General features: G+C 41.8%; 1 pseudogene across 1 annotated transcript; it reads right to left on the bottom strand.

Moving 5' to 3' along the window:
* Positions 1–606: 606 nt before the first annotated feature.
* LOC306648560 (vomeronasal type-1 receptor 4-like) lies at positions 607–15,679 on the bottom strand (annotated as a pseudogene). The gene is made up of 2 exons: positions 14,950–15,679; positions 607–837 (listed from the first exon to the last, which is right to left on the bottom strand). The product of its transcript is annotated as a vomeronasal type-1 receptor 4-like (transcript).
* Positions 15,680–17,547: the final 1,868 nt, after the last annotated feature.

Genomic DNA, 17,547 nt, shown 5'->3' with positions numbered 1-17,547 from the left:
ATTTGGAAAAAAAACTTCTGTAAGTTGTAAATGAACCAATAATGCTAAGGAGGATTATTGTACAACAGTGTCCACACTCATTTCTCCACTGCATTTGTATCATGCAAACTTTCCAGGATTTTGACAGTTGGTCAACCATTGAGATTCAACTGACTTTGAAGGACTGGGAACAAATTCTTTCCATTTGCCTCCACCATCATAAACTAGGATTGTTGACTATGGAGTGCTCTGCACAGGATCAGAAACACCAGCTCTTTTCCCCTCCACCATGCCCATGTGGTCCCAGTCATTCAGCGGAGAGGCCCTGTCCCCTTTAAGTTGAAAATGTCAAGTGACACTTTAATTCTTTCTCTATTGCTCTTTTCAGTATGAAGGACAATGAAACCAATTAAAATTGTTCAAATATATTAAGTATGTACTTAGGAAACAATTAGGCACTTTTTGACTAGTATTCTGGAACTCAGTACAGAACTGGGATGCTTTTGCACTGATTATTACCGAAGATTATCCCAAGTTTGCTATTTTTTTTATTTTGGATACAGGGTCTTGCTGACTTGGGGAGGCTGGCCTTGAATTTGGGGTGCTCCTGTTTGGCTTTCTGAGTGGCTAGGATTTTTTCATCTGCCACAGCACCCAGAAGGACTTTGTATCTTTCATGCACACAAAGCAGAGCCTGGAGAGGGTGGCCTCAGTGGACTCACGCTTTATGAGAATAAAATGACTGACAGTGGGAAAACACACTGCAATCAGGTCATTGGTGCTCACCAGCCACCCTGTGGGGATGGAAAGGAGACCAATATGAACATTTAATAGGGAGGAGAGGGTGTGGAAAGTCACAAATGTGCACACCAGGACAAGGATTCTCTGGGTGGCTCGTGACTCAGGGCAGGATCTGGGGGAAACTTTGATGCTGTGAATGTGCTGAACCTGCTGCCTGTGTCTGTGCAGAAAGAGAATCATTGAGCCACTGGACCAGATTATGAGCACAGAAAACACAACTTCAGGAAATACAAACAGTGCTGCATATAATGAGTTTGTTAATTTGTCACACCCTGCAGAAGTACAGTACCCAAAATCTCTTTTCTCTGTCAGGTTTTCACGACTCCATTTGCTAAGCATATAGAGAGGAAAAATGGAGTTCACCACAATGTACAGTATCCAGCAGAGGGAAATGGAGAAGACAATATATTTTGGAGCTTTTCCTTTGAGATTACTCCAACAAGAGTCCATGGCACCGATTGTGATGTTCCAGAAGATGCTCAAGAGGCAGGTGATGAAAATGGACACACTCCTGCCCACTCATTGAATGTACAAAATAAGTTTGCATCCAAGGTCATTGAAGAAATGCTTCAACCCAAAAGCTGTCATTGTCTGGGGAATACCTGTAGAGAGAATGACCAAGGAGTTGGCTATAATCAAGTTCCAGAGAATTTTATCTTTGGATGTTAATGTACATTCATTGCATGAAAGGACCAAATAATGATAAAGCAGAGAAATTTCCCAGAAGCCCAACTGCAACTTGTGATAAGAATATCAGTCCTATTTCTGTATTCCTGGAGGCCATTCTGTCATTCAGCACATAGTCCTTTACATTATGGCAACTGCAATTCTTCTGAGCAAAATGAGTCATTATCAATAGCTGTGCCCAAACACCGAGTTCAGCCCCTGGATGCAGTTGCAACCTGTGGAACTGAGGCAGAAGAATATATGGAGTATAGAAGTTTGAAGCCTTTCTGAGGAACCTAGTGAGATACCTATCTTAAAATAATGTGACATCAAGACTAACTTTCATTGCATGCAACTCTGGGATTGCAAATACCTTAAGATGCATCTGTTGCTTGGGAGAATTGACAGTGTGCCTCATAGAAAAATGAGTCTTGGTGATCAGGTGATGCTAACCTGGGAGGGGCAATGAAAGGTGAGAGCAAATGAATAGAAAGAATTTAGCATCAAATGATTCAGAATTAACTGATATTTGCCAGTAACAAGGGAAAAATAACTTCATTTGCCATACACACCATACAACAAATCAAATCTCAGGGAATTTCTAACCTTAACTTTAATGATAACCAATGGATATTTATCATAACAAAAAGAGTGTTTCTGTGATCACAAGTAAGAAAATGTATATTGAACAGAACAAAGATGTCAATCATTGTTGAAATGATAAGGTATATAAAGTCAAGAATTAACTTTCATCAAATGCCATACACAGCATGAGTTTGATGTATCCAAGTGCTAATAGTCTTAACAATGCACAATAGAATTAAAAGAGGCAAACCTTTCCATTGGGTACTGAAAAAATGCATCATTCAGTGAATAATTAACATGGGGGAAAAGTTCAGTGTCTTCAATATAAACTGTCCCCCAGTGTAAGAACACACCCACCAGAATCTAAAATAAAATGGTGGTTAATACCATGATTGGCAAGGATGAACCTAGACCAGGAATCTTGTGAAATGGTAAGGAGTATTAAAATTGGTGCAAGCATTTGGCAAAATTGGTTTCATCCACTTATTGGATCAGATATTATCCTCTAAACCAGAATTTCCAATCTGATGAATGATCTTGCAGTCCTCCAGAAATTTCCCTGTGTCCACATTGTATTAATGAATGCGAGACTGTACTGAGGTTTAGTTTCACAAGGGCAAAAGGGGAGGAAGGAGGCAAGGGAATGAGAAGCAGTAGGGACAGATGCAGTGAATTGTAGGCCATGCTTTCATTATCATGTCAAATTGAGCCCCCACTTTTTATGTTACTATAATGCACTTATAAAAATTTAAATACAAATGAGGAGGAAAAACTGTTTATAAGGAAGCAAAATAGATGTAATAAAATGCTGTGCTTATTTATTTAAAACAAATGAATGGAAGAAAATTACATCTAAACAAAGACAGTTCCACAGCAGAAATATCCATTGGTTATCATACTAAAATAAATATATACTGAGATCTATAAAGAAGTCACTGAAAAATATTACTTTGTTCTGAAACTATGAAATATGAATTACCAATATCTGATAAAGTAGTTTAGGATAAAATGAAATCCTGACAGATTTTAGACTATAACATCTCCTTTACCTTGACACCTACATTAGTAAAACTCTCAGTACAAAAGCAGGATTTTTGGAGGACATTTCAATACAAAAGCTATGTCAGTAGAAGCTGGAGAATGTGAATTCCATGCTGAATGAAATAAAAAAAAAAGAAAATGTCATGAATTTGATATTAATGTTAGAATATTATTAAACCACAGGAAATACCACAGATTTATTTGGCCCAAGACCCACTGTCCAGTTCTCATCCTTATATTCTTACCTTCTCCTGTGTGTCCAGCAGGGAGGGAAATCTTGCCATAGTCACTACAGCACAGAGATTCAGAGGAGGCATGATTCCTGTCTGCAGCAGGTGGATTGTAATGTAGAGTTGTAAAAGAACATCTTTTATTCCAGAAACAGTCCCAGGTGTTGGTTCCCACACAGGATGAGGTGATCCTCACAGTTCCATCCTCATCTTTACTACAGGCATGAAGGCATTACCCACACACAGCCATTGAGGTAGCTAAAAAATTATTATAGAAGTCTGTTTAAAGTAATGTGAAGAACAGATTAGTTGCTAAATTCAGTCCTTAAGCCCCTCCAAATGAGAATTCGCTATCAATGGTATAACTCGCCTATAAATATACCCAATGATTGTTTTATTGAAAATCATTGGGAGCTAGGAGGAACTACCCTTAGGTCAGAGACATGAATCCTTTACTAACTCAGTGCACAACAAAAGAATCATTCCTCTCCCTTCTTCACAGTGGCACTGAGTCATTTTATACTCCAAATATTTTTTCAGAAGTGAGAACTTCCTCTAATTTCTCTCTGTACACCTTCTGCCTCAATGACAGAAATTTAAAATACTCACTGTGCTTCTCATGTGCAAGGTGCTGTGCTCAGTGTGAGGTCCTGACATTCAGCATGGAGGGAGGGAGGCGGCTGCACCCTGAGATAAAGTTCTGTGCTCCTGTGAACCTCACTTCCACTCAAGTCTGCAATTATCACTTCACCTATCTTGGCAATGACAGTGCAGGTCTGGGGAGCCAGGTACATTACTGGAAAGCATTCTCCAAATTTGCTAATTAATAAGGAAATTATGAGTTCCTTGTTAGTAACTTCACAATAGTATTGCATTCAGAAGAGCCTGCTTCTTTGGCCTGATCCCCATGGACTGGCAAGGTCTCATGTGAAAGGATCAGGGAATATTGAGGTGTGGTCTGTGAAGGACTTACTGAATGTATGTGTGTCTCACTGAACTCCAGGCTTGCCCGAGTCCTTGACCCCAATTCTTGCTGATTTTGTCTTCCTTCACCTCCTTCTTCATCCATTCCCCTCTATGGAGAGACTGTGACCAAAAACCAGATCTATCCTGTGGCCCTGTGGCCTTATAATCAGGCAGGCCAGGCTATGGAGAGTGCAGACCACACCCAGAGCAAGTGCTCCTGATTGTGACATCTGATGGTGTCATCACATTCCTGCATGTAACACCTGTGTTCTCTCGTACAGCAGCAGTGGACATGTATGACCCAGCTGGAGAACACATCAGCCCAGCATCAACAGTAGCCAGCAGAGCAAGAGTGGAACACATAGCATCTATGCATGAAATGCACAGGTTCACATCCAATCTTCAAACCTGCAGGAGATGATAGAATATAAGGAGATCCTGTGTGGACTCCCTGCAGCCAGCCACAATGACCTGCTGGGATGATGATCTGGACCCCTAGGCTGTGCTCCAGGCTGTGATCATGCACCCTCTGTTGGAGAATGGCTCTCCCACCTTTATTGCCAATTAGTTCATCAAAAATTTCCAGGAACATTCTTGACCCAGGGTCTGGCCACACTAGAGACAAGACAGATGAACAGGCCCTACTATGAGTAAAATTTCATCAGGTGGCTCCATGGCAAGGAGTCTCCTGTCCTGAGGGTCTATGAGAACTAACCTGTGGGTGATAATGTGATGGGGGAGCCAGGGTTTGCACCATATTTTACAAGGTTCAGAGGAGATACAGGACAGCTTGATCAGCTATCAGGAAGTGGGGACATGGGAAAAGCCCCATCCTTGGGACACTGGGCCTTGAGTCTCCACTTTCCTTAATGCCTCAGCTGAGTTGAGCCACTCATCTTCCTGATCTTCTGTCACTGATGGGCCTGAAGCCCTTTGCTCAGCCTTTCAGGGGAGAAACCCAGATTCACAATAGATCAGCAACAGTTCACAGTAGATAAGCTACAGATACGCTCTGTGAGTTATGCTGCTATCAAGGTTGATGTGGCTGCATCAACTGCCACATTTATCATCAGTTATCACCATTTATCATCAGCAACTGAAGTATGCTGATGATAAGTACTTTGGCTGTACCCTGAGGAGTGGGATAACTGGTGAAAAGGTGCTTTCACTCCACGGTGTTGTGACAAATCTCATACTGCTTTTCAGAGTGGTTGCACCAACTTCCATTCCCAAAACAATGTATAAATTTATTGGCTTGTTTATCTTTCACAAACACCATATATTCCCCACTTTTTATTTAAATGCCCTGTTTTTGCCTGCCTCTCGATTAACCTCATCACACTGTTGGCAATTAAATTAATTAGTTATTTATTTCAGGATAGGAATAAAGAAAAAAATAGCATCAAAAATCTTTTTTTTTTTTTTTTAGTTTGCACATTTTGAAGTGGTAGCCTTTTATACTATTCAGAAGAAAAAAAAACACACACACACACAGCATCTGAGAAAGGTTTCTAATGAGCCGAGAGTAAAAGTAAGATAATAGCATTAAAATTAATATTACATGTCATCGGATTCACTTCTATAGTTCGATGTAAGTTAAATTGGAAAAGGTGATATGAACATATTCTAGGACAATAACTTTATGCACATTACCCCAGCAGTGGTAGACATCTAAAGAGAATACTCTCACAAGCACAGAGTTGTTTGTAACAGGCCCTCATAAATAAAATCACCAGCATTAGACTGATCAGCTATCAAGCTATCATTTTTATGAAGCATCACATTCATGATACAGGTGTTGAGAATCAATAAGGATCCAGGTCCTTTGCCCTGGTGTTGAGGACTCAACATCCAAGATATGCTGAGGTAAGAGAAAAGCATTTTATTTACAGGATAGAAGAGAGAGATAGAGTGACTCCTCCGCAGATTCAGAGGAAGGTGTCCAAGCTGAAGGTTGGTGCCCCAGGAAGTGGGGACTGTCCTTTTCACACATTGTAGATTTCCTTTGTTCTTATGCCCCCTTTGCCTACTTGACAAAAGTGTGGAGTGAACAAAAAGTGGAACAATCGAAGGGCCACCCTGATGTACAGGCAGAAATGGAGCAGTTCAGGGGCACTCACTAACAACTCTTTGGGAAGGACAGTTTCCTGGAGGCACATAAACTTGGCCACATGTTGGAGGAGGGGGATGTGTCCTTCAAGCTTATCATTTTATTTCATTTTATTTTGTTCCAGTCTCCATCCACTTGATCTCACTGGATCATTCATTACCTACACTGACTGCTTTTTGCCCCCCAGCCTTAAGACCAAGTGCTGCTTTCTCATCCAAACAGCACTAGATGGTTGTCTGAACATCTACAGTGCGTCTGCAGAGAAATAAGGAGCACTCATTGGTAATGTTATTACTGGAGATAGATAAATCATGAAGTTCAAATTTCAGTCCATTGTCCTTGCAGTTTTCTCCTCCATCCTCTATACATTGCCACCTGAGAGGTTTGAGGGAAAAAGAGCATCCAGGTTCACCACCACTGCTGACCTATTTGCAAGTCTGGAGATTAAGAAGAGCACCCTTAAGTTTAGTAATTACCTAGAGGAACTCATGAAACTCACAGAAATCTGTTAGGCTACTGGTCATGGTTCACTACAGGGAAGGGGTACATGTTACAGTCAGCCCATGGAAGAAGTTGATAGGAAGAGTCCAGGAGAGGCTCCCAATATGGAGCTTCCAAGCATCCTCCCTGTGGGGTCACATATGCACTTCTTTCCCACCATGTGAGACATCACTACTGGATACTGTCAGTCCGGGCATCTCATCTAAGTCATAGTTCCCACAGCTTCCCCTGGAGTCTGTCACACACTGTCTAAATGTCTGAGTTTAACCTCAGGTCTTGGGCATTTACCAGAGGGCTCAAAACCCAGCACGGGTCACATCAATAGTGTCTGGTGGCCAAGCTCCAAGCAAACACAGTCATTCCCTTCAAGCTTCACATTTCAATGTCTGAAGACCACCAGCCAGTAACTAAAGGCAAATGCCAGATCTCACTTGAAGAAGACTAATATTCTACTTCAGTTCACCTCCTGGTCTCTGCTGAAGGCCCCGTTACAGCAAAGTGAGCATGTTTCCTGGAAATCTGCATTTCATACAGCACTGCCAGGACCCAGACAACCATGGGATCATGCAAGTATGTCCAGCACTTGGAAGAGCCAGAGAGAGGCAGAGAATTATTTAAAGACATGAAGATTCCATCCTATGAATTTATAACATGCATTAGCACATCCAGGTATTAAGTTGATTACTCATTTCCCCTCAACCTACCAACAGTACTTTGAGTTTCCTAAGTTTTCCGTACATAATCTATTTGCAAATCAAGGTGCAGAGTCATATGGCTCATCACATCCTTACACACACACACACACACACACACACACACACACACACAAATGCTTGAATGCCCTCATACGTGCATACTCACATGCTCCCTGTCAAATGCTGACACACACAGCTTTCCCAGGATCTCAGAGTTACCTCATAACTTCATTAACATTTCAAGTGCAGACATCAACACAATGCTTATAGCTCCACTCACTTTCACTCATTCAGGCACTCCGCCACTTGTTGTGTGTGTGTTCCACAGTAACTTTTGCATTCTATAAAGTTGTGCACATCTCCAAGTCTGTGAATGCCAGAATATGGGTTGTCATAGCTGCCCTTTATGTTGTCCCCAACACCAACATATGACACCAGGACAATATTTTCCATGTATAGCATGTAGGTGGTATTTTAATTATTGTTACATGATGTCATGAAAAAGTTGGAGAGTGTGGGGGTGTGACTGAGTGTGATAGGGTTAGGGTGGGAGAGTGTGGAGTACACAGGTCACAGGGTTAGGGTGGTGCTTAGGGCCTGGCTGGGGCTTAGGGGGTTGGACAATGTAAAAGGAGATAAACTGCAGCAGAAATGGCACAAGGGTTAAAGGGCATTTCCAGACCACACTGAGCAGTGTAAATTCATGATGGGTCACAGTGTGCAATGCAGCAGAGGGAATAAGACATGTTTGTGTGCAGTATTGGGGTACAGAAGTCATGGTACTTTGTCATGTATTCTTTGTCTCAGTCGGTCACTGTCCTCCTTGGCTCCCTGGTATTCCCATGTACCTTTGGTCTTCTGCATGCCTTACCACATGCCTGGGTGGCTCCCTATTCCAATATCCAGTTCTACCTTGCCTCTCTTACACCTGCTAAGAAGGGTCAGGCCCAGGGTGTGCCTCTTCCCTGACTGAAATATTAACCACATCTTCCACTGACCCTGTTCTACTTTGTCCAATTCCATGATCTGTGGGAGTGAAGTCAGGTTTTCATAGGACGGCAAAGTGCTGTTACAGTGAGCAGTGTGCAAAGTAGGCTCAGGCTCTGGGGTGAATAGGACTCAGAGGGACCTTGAGGGGCACCTCTTCACACATTGAACTACATCCTCTGTCCCTCCCCCTTGTGATGCTTAGAAATTCTCTAAGTCTCCATCTTGCTTCACGTTCACCCAATATTTCTAGTATGTATTCCCACCCATGCAATATCATGGTCTTTATATTTAAAAAAAATGAATGCACTGTATTTAGAGATAGTAGTGTGACTGATTGTGACATCTTCACAGACATATATGCATGATTTTCTCCCTTTTATGTCTCTAGTACCATCATTCCTCTCCCCCTTTTCTACCCACATCCCCTTTCTCTACTCTTTTGAACATTTATTTGTCAGTTTTTTCACTGCTGTGAGCAAAAAGACTTGACAAGAACAATTAAAGGAGGAAAAGTTTATTTTTCGGTTCAGGGTTTTAGTACTGTTTGGCCATAGATGGCCAACTCCATTCTTCATGGTTGGAGGTGAGGCAGAATATAATGCACAAGTGTGAGGTGAAGAAAAACCACCCACAACATGGCAATCGAGAAGCAGAGGGAGGTGAAAATGTAATCCCCAAAGCCATGCCTCCATGGACCACCTCCTCCACTATACCTCACCTGCCTTTAGCTACTACTCAATTAATCACTATCAGAGGATTAAATCACTACTGGGTTAAGGCTATCACAATCCAATCATTTCATCTTTAAAATCTTCTTGAATTGACTCACGTGAGCTTTGGGGGATACGTCATTACTAAATCATAACATTCCTAACATTCCACTGCTGGCCTCCAATAACTCCTGACCATCTTACAAAGCAAAATATATTTAGTACCCATGGTCAGTGCCTGTGTTAACATGTTGGAGTGTTGCTTCTATGTTTTTTGTTTATCAGATGTATTGTTTCATAAAAATTCCTTAGACATTGATGAACTTTGTGATGACTTTTGTGCAGGGTGGGATGTAGGGGTCTAGATTCATTCTTCTTTATGTCCATCCAGTTTTTCCAGCAGCAGTTATTTTCAGTGACTACTATTCTCCAACATAAGATTTTAACACCTCATCAACCATCAGATGATTGTTTCTATGTGTAGTTTTCTCTGTCTTCTGCTCTATTGGTCTTCATATCTCTTGAGATGCCAATGCCATGCTGTTTTGACACTAAAACTCTGAAATATAATTTGAGATCAGGTATTGTGATACCTAGCTTTATATTGAAATGGACTTTAACCTCCTGGACTTGCTGTCTCAATTTATTGCTCAGAAGTTCTTTAGCTCACAGGATATTCAAATAATCATCTTTTAATAGTTTTTTCCCTGGAATTCCTCCACTCATTTAATGTTGGATTATAAATTTGTGGATAAGTCTTGTTTGCTTGTTTCCTTGTGGTTTCAGTGGTGTTGGGTGCACATCTTTCGAGATGAATTCTCTTCCTCTTTCATGACTGTTCTTTGGCATGTAGTCATATTTTTGTGGTAAGTCTGTGTTGTGGGTATCATTTAGCTTCAACACTTAGCTTTAGTGTAATCAAGAGTGAGCTTCAACCTCCAGTTTGCTTAGTTTGCTACTGTAGAACTGCTGATTCAATATGCTCTTTGAGAGCATACAATATTATGGGTTCTCTGAGATATCGTAGACCCTCTTCCTGCATTGGTGCATGAGCAGATTTTGACCTGAGGTCCCCTTTAAGTATTCCTATTTGGATCCTGGTCATTCATTTGGGTTTTCTCCTCTACTTCATTTGTAAAAAAATATTTTTGGAGCTTGAAGTTGGCTAGTTATTGTGTATAGGGAAGTTCACTGTCACTTGGCTGAGTTGTAGATGCAGCTCAACAGAAGGGTCACTATCCTGTAAACCTGTAGTGTTCTGAACACCTCACAGCACATTTTAGAAAGCAAGAAGGAGGCCATAGGGAAAATAATAGCTGAGGAGAATCCTGGTGTGTGCCAGGCATGGATCCAAGGTATGGATTGGGATTGAGCTCAGGACACTGGGCTCTCTTCATGTCACATGAGTGCACTCTGTGATGACCCAATGCCTTTTGAGCCTTTCTGGTCCCCAGTAGAAGTCTGCTCTTCCCTGTAGTACAGTATTGTAAACATGTAACCTGAGCAGTGGCCTGGCTATCTCATTAAGATGATTGGTTCTCACTCCATATATAAACTATTGCACTTCCTGAATAAATTGAGCTATTTCATAGAACCTGGTTCTGTGTCTGAATTAAGAGACACCATCACACTCACTCCCTTCTTGAGAGGTCAAACTGCATTTGACAACAAATAGCAACTAGTACACAACCTTAAAATAAATTTCTGGACCTGTACTAATTGCCACACAAAGAGGAATGTTGGGGTCCATGTTTAACACCAGCAGCAACAATAACCAACCATGACCCAGATATAGTTATGAAAACAGAAGGGTTTAGGCAGTCAGGACCTCATGGCGAGTGAGGAAGTTGAAGGCAGGGTGAGGACAACTGAGCTTGGAGAGGGTCTTCACAGGAGGTCACCTTCCTAGTGGACAAACATGCTGAGACACAAGTGGGGGACTAAGTCAGACATACATGTACATACTAATTCCAGCAAGTTGGATATGCAATAGACAATCTAAAACAGACATGCAGACACAGGGACCCCAATTAGTAGTAGTGAGGAGAGTGTGGATGGAGACAGAGTAAGGAAAGGAGGAAATTGTACAGACCATAAGAAAAACAGCCCAAAACTCCCCACCTGAATTCCTGGCTCTGGGGTCCCTTCTCTTCAAAATGTCTCTGCCACTTTTTTAACAATTCTGCTTCTTGCTTGCTATCTCTGTGCCCTGTTTCTCAATATTTAGCTGAATGGAGACAATGAACCCAGCACATCTAGTGGGTAACACTAGTGTTAATCTGCAGAACCAGCTACATCAGCTAGGGTAGTAATAACTGCAACAACAGCAAAAAGCAAACAAAAAAATACTAGTGCATGGAAGACTCTACCTCTTCAAAGTCAAAACAAGGCTAACTAACAAATGAGTGAACAAAAAAATGAAAGCGGGAAAGAAAACCATATGAATATATGTTCATATGAATTTGTGTAACATATAAATATATTATGTTTCTATTAAATAATTACATATATAAAGTGTATCCTCAATTCAATCACTGCAACAAGAACACACACAGAATGGGGGGTGGGGGAAGAATGGAAAAAATTCTTAATGAAGAATAAAGAGCTTTTCTCCATTAGGTGGTCAAAATGTTTCACAAAGGTAAAGTTCCCTGACCATGCTGTTGTGTTCTTTCCATTTGCCTGGGGCTTCACCTCCCTTAGACCAAGCATGGGAGGTTGTTAATTGTGACCACTTTGTGCCTCGCTGAGCTGCTGGCTGGTGAGGCTACAAACTGGAGCAGCTTGCAGTAGCACTTGGCTTCCTTGTCCCAGTAGAAGGTAGGGACAGCTGGCTAGTACTCCCAGTGGGAGTTTTGTCTGGATGGACTACGTCAATGTGCTACCAGAGCAGAGCTGATGCAGAGCTCTAACTGGGAAGTTCAAAAACCTGGAGTGGACTCACGACCATCCCATATCCTCATGAGCACATTCCTCTGTGCCAGTTTCACGTGGGCTCTGCCAGGCACACTCTGGACCCAGTGGTGGGCATTAGCAGGGACAGCACAAATGCCTTTCATGATTTCCCAGGCTCCTGTCACAGAGGGCTGCCACACAGGCATCTACATTGGCTATCCTCCCATCTCAGCTCAACAGCAGACACCTGGAGCTCTGTCCCATCCTCAGCCTGATGCAGCCTGTCTCGGCTGGGTCCATCAGCCTCCCTGATCACAGGTAATTTGCCACATTTATCCACACTGCTCTTCTGCCTCCCACCCCTCACTCTGTCGTGAACTGGTGGCACTTACATTGTCATGGGCTCGTGGCTTGGCTGGAGTCTCTAAGATATCATTTCTTATTCAGTGTTCAGTGCTTCTGAATTTTGGTGTCTCTATGATGATCTAGCTAGGTCCTGGTGAATGTCAGTGAATTCCCTTAGTCACCATCCTCACTGAGAAGCAGGAAGCCCACTGTTTGGGTCTTGATCTGTGGAGCAACTGGAAAATGCACCCTTCCTTCAACTAACCACTTTTCTGACCTTCTCTGGTTCCCTTTTGGCACTACCCCTTTTTTTCCCTGTTGCAAGGATGAAAACCTGACTGTCCTCAGCTTCATGTGCTCTTGCGTACTGTCACTGTGTCTTCCTTCTCCTGGCCTAGTATCTACTCCAAGACTCCACATTTCAGCCCATCCCCTGTGTCCTCTGCCAACACCCTCAGCCCCACAGTGCTCAACTTTCAAGTGTCCTCAGTTCCTACATGAACTGCTGGCTGTCCTTAACCACTAGCCACCACCCTCTAGTCCCTGTTGTTGGCTCCTGGGTGCTATAGCTCATATATAACAACATTACCTCACAATATTTTCCTGCTTCCTTCTCCTTCTTGTGCACATCCTTCCTCCCTGCCCATGTCTATCTCCTCCCCAGTATCCACCTCCATTTTGTACACTGTGTACCTGCCATGATCCATGATCATTCAAGTTCTGCCTCCTCCCTCTGTATCCTCTTTCCCCATAGCATACATGTATCACATGTTTTCCACAGAAGCTTTAACCACATTTGCCCTTTAATTCTGCACTGCCATGTTCCCCTTGTTTCCTGTGACATGCTGAAATCCATATCCTCCTAGAACCCAGTATGTTGATACTCTTAACTTCCTTGCAGGCAATCTCTCTTTGCAATCTTAAGCCTGACATTGACTTTGTTCCCTGAACCAAGTGTACTCTTGTTTGTCTTTGATTCCTCTGAATTCTCCTTTCTTTTCATGTCCCTACTTCAGGCTCTGCATCACCAACTTGTACCGCTGGTCCCTCTTTCCCTGTGCCCTCTTGTGTCATGTGTCATACAGACATACACAGTCACTCCCTGCATACTTTACTGTTAAACATTGGCTACTGGAGGTTGATAACAAATGCTCCAGTTGATGTGTTCACACAGTGATCAAGTTCTGAATCAGGTCAAATAAAGGAAAATTATGAGAAATGGGTTCATCAGTGAGGCACCAGACCAGTTGGAGAATGAAGATTCTCCATGAATCTGTTTTTAGAGCATATCAAGGATCGTTCTGATCCCTCCAGCCTCTGCTGGGTGCTGATTTTCCCCGTGCTGTAGCTGCACTCTGGTTGCCTTCAGGGCGGCCTTGCAGCTGAGGAGATGGGTATTATCTATTGGATGTCCAACTTACTGGAATGAGTATGTAAGTGTCTGTCTGACTTTGTCCCCTGCTTGTGTCTCAGCACTTTCATTAGTGCCTGTCATAATTGTTTTACTTTATTACAACTTCCTGGCCTTACTTTATAGCCTGAACTTTATCATACATATGTGTACATGTTTAAGGTTGCAGTCTGTAGGATTCAGCAGCATGCTTGTTTTCAGAAATGCTTTGGGGATTTGTACTGCAGCCCCTGAATGAGGAAGGACTTGTGCGTGAGGCTCTCCACTGCTCAGTGCAGCTGATCCCAACCCAAAGGGCAAGATCCACTACCCACTCTGCTCTGGACCTCCCCCTTAATCACCTCCATCTCTGAAAACACAAACAGTGCACTTAAAAATATGTATGAATATGTTTAAATTCCACCTATATTACAGCTAGTTCTTCAAACTTGTTTCAACCATAAACAAAACCTCTCTTTAGTATATAAACATATGAGATAAGCATATTCATTTTTCTACAATACCTACCACTCATTTCTCTACTACTTTTGGTTCTGGCAAGCATTTTCAGAAGTGATTATATTTAAAATGGTGATGAAGGAGTAGGAACTAATCCATTCAGTTTTCCTCCAGCAACATGGAGGTACTCTGTATAGGATGTGGACAAACAAGTTCATTTCTCTCCATCATGTCCATGGGCTTTCCATATTTATCTAGAGGAGGACCCCAGTGCCCTTCAGGTTTGACCACAGAAACACAAGTGATACTTCCATACGTTTCTCTGTTGACATTTGAACAGGGAATAGTGAAAAAACATTGCAAAGTATGCAAAAACATATAATTCATATGCTTATGATCAGATTCAGTAATTTTGTATTCCTTAAAAGCAGAGCCTGGATAGAACGGAGCCATGTCCGAAAAGAAAGGGGCTGACAGTGGGAAAACACAAGGAGGTCAGTGCATTGATGTTCACCAGCCACCAACTGGGATTAAAATTAAACGTTATACAAACATGTAATATGGAGGAGAGGGTGTGGAAACTCACAAAGGTGCACACAAGAACAAGGATTCTCTTGGTGGCTCTTGACTCAGGGCAGTATCTGGAGGAAACTTTGATGCTGTGAATGTGCTGAACCCTCTGCTTGTGCCTGTGCAGAAGAAGAATCATGGAGCCACTGGACCAGATTATGAGCATGGAAAATACCACTTCAGGAAATACACACAATGCTGCATATAATGATTCTGTGATTTTGTCATGACCTGCAGAAGAACAGTACCTAAATATCTTTGCTTTGTTAGGTTTTCACTCCTCTGTTTTCCAACTGCATAGAGAGAGAGAAAATGGAATGCACCACCATGTACAGGATCCAGCAGAGGGAAATGGAGAAGCCAATGTGCTTTGGGGCTTTTCTTTTTATATTCTTCCAACAGGAGTTCATGGGGCTCACTGTGATGTTCTGGATGACGCTCAAGAGGCAGGTGATGCCAATGGAAACACTCCTGCCCACACGCTGAATGTACAAAATAAGTTTGCATACAAGATCACTGAAGAAATATTTCAAAGAAAAAGCTGCCATTGTCCTGGGAACACCATTAGTGAGAATGATGAGGGAATTGGCCACACTCAGATGCTGGAGAATCAGATCAGTGTACCTTAAGGGGTGCTCATTGCAGGAAAGAACTAGATAGTAATAAAGCTGAAAGAGATTTCCCAGAATTCCAACAGCAGTCTGTGATAAGAACATCAGTCCTATTACCACATTCCTGGAGGCCATTCTGTCATTTAGCACATTGTCCTTTCCCTTATGGTCATAGTCATTCGTGTGAGTGAAATGACGCCTTAAAATTTTTTTTGTAGCCAGACACAGGGGTACACAGGTACCTGTAGCCTCCTGCTGTTCAGGGAGCTAAGGAAGGACAATTGCTTCAGTCTTAGTGTGAGAACAGCCTGGAGCATATAGTGACACCCATCACAGAATATGATATATATTTTATACCAGGAGTAACTTTCCTTGTGTGCACCTGATGGATTGTAAAGATATCAAGTAGCACATATGGATGGCAGGATTTCCTAGATTTTTATAGAGATCTCAGCATGAGGAATCAAGTGTGGATAACCTGGAGAAGCAAAGAAAAGTATGAGAAGGGGACAGAAAGAATGAGTCAACATTTCCAGAACATACTGAAGTTTGCTAGTCATACTGAAGAACAGGCAAATTCAGTCACCACCCACACCATATGATGAATAAGTTCTCAATGTACTTCTGATCTAATGTTTAAAGAAAATGTATCTTTTATAATAAAAATATTTTTGTAATCTTGGGTATAAAGTTTATTAAATAGCATAAGCACTTAAAGTATATATATTTCATATGAAAAATTAGATCACATAATTACAAGCTCATTCTCCTCCCTACCATACTATAAACACTGCAGAAGTTTCAGGTGGGAGTGATGTTACAGAATGCACCATAAATTATAGTGGACAACATATTCCAGTAACACCTACAATAGAAAAGACATTATTCAATGAATAAACACATGGGGAATATGTTTGGTGCCTTTGTTCAGATCACTCCTGATATCATCAACAGCAACAGAAACTGAAATAAAGATAGTAAGAAATACCAAGTTTTGACTGATGGATGTAAACTAGGAATCTCATACAATGGCAATGCATGCTGAAATTGGTACACATATTTTGGAAAGTCTTTTTGATTTCTAAGGAAGACTGATGTAACCTACAAGCCAACCACTCCTGTTGAATATATGTATCCCAAGTCCAATTTCTATTCATATCATGGACTACAAATTCCAGAATTTATTTCCCAGGAACTGTCATAATAGCTTCAACTTAAAGGCCACTCAGATGCATCAAATTCTTAGCAGAATGACTCAATCTATTGAGTGGTATTCACATAATGGAATCCCGTAATGCAGTGCCACTGAGTGCCAACACCACATTCACAAAAATCACATGGACTGAAAGGAAAGCAAAATATAAAATACTTCAGCTGTATGAATTCATTTGTTAAAAGTACTATACAGGTAAAAGTCACTTCAACTTGGAAATTTTATAACAGATCCAAACCTAAGTCCCAACAATTCCATTCATACAAACAACTGAGATGTCTCCTTGAGGCCTATTGACTTAGGAGAGGCAAATGGGGTCTTCTGAGAAGCTGGCAATATTGTGTTTCTTTAACTGTGTGTTGCACAGATAAGTTTGTTTTGTTGTGAAAATTCACTGAGATGTGCACTTATGACTCCTGTATGATTCTTTCAGTAAAAAAGTAAAATCACCCAAAATGTGAGCTTTGTTACATTGTATTTGGAGCCATCCTGGATTGGCATGAGGTTAGGGGCATAACTCATGTTATTAACTCAATTTTCCACAAAAGAATTGCTCCTCTCCCTTCTCTGCACAGGCACTGAATCTGTTTCTTTGCCAAATCCTTTTCCAGAAATGAGCACTTTCTCAGACTTCCCTCCTTACACACTCTACCTCTGTGACAAAAATAGAAAATACTCACTGTGCTTCTTGTGTCAAGGTGTGGGACTCAGTGTGAGGTCCTGATGGCCATGGAGGGAGCCAGGCAGCTGCACCTGAGATAAAAGTCTGTGCTCCTGTGACCTCACTTCC

This window comes from Sciurus vulgaris, assembly GCF_902686455.1.
Source record: "Sciurus vulgaris genome assembly, chromosome: 17".
Classification (NCBI taxonomy): domain Eukaryota; kingdom Metazoa; phylum Chordata; class Mammalia; order Rodentia; family Sciuridae; genus Sciurus; species Sciurus vulgaris.
Note: the sequence above shows the minus strand (reverse complement) of the source record. Positions and strands in the feature narration are given on the sequence as shown.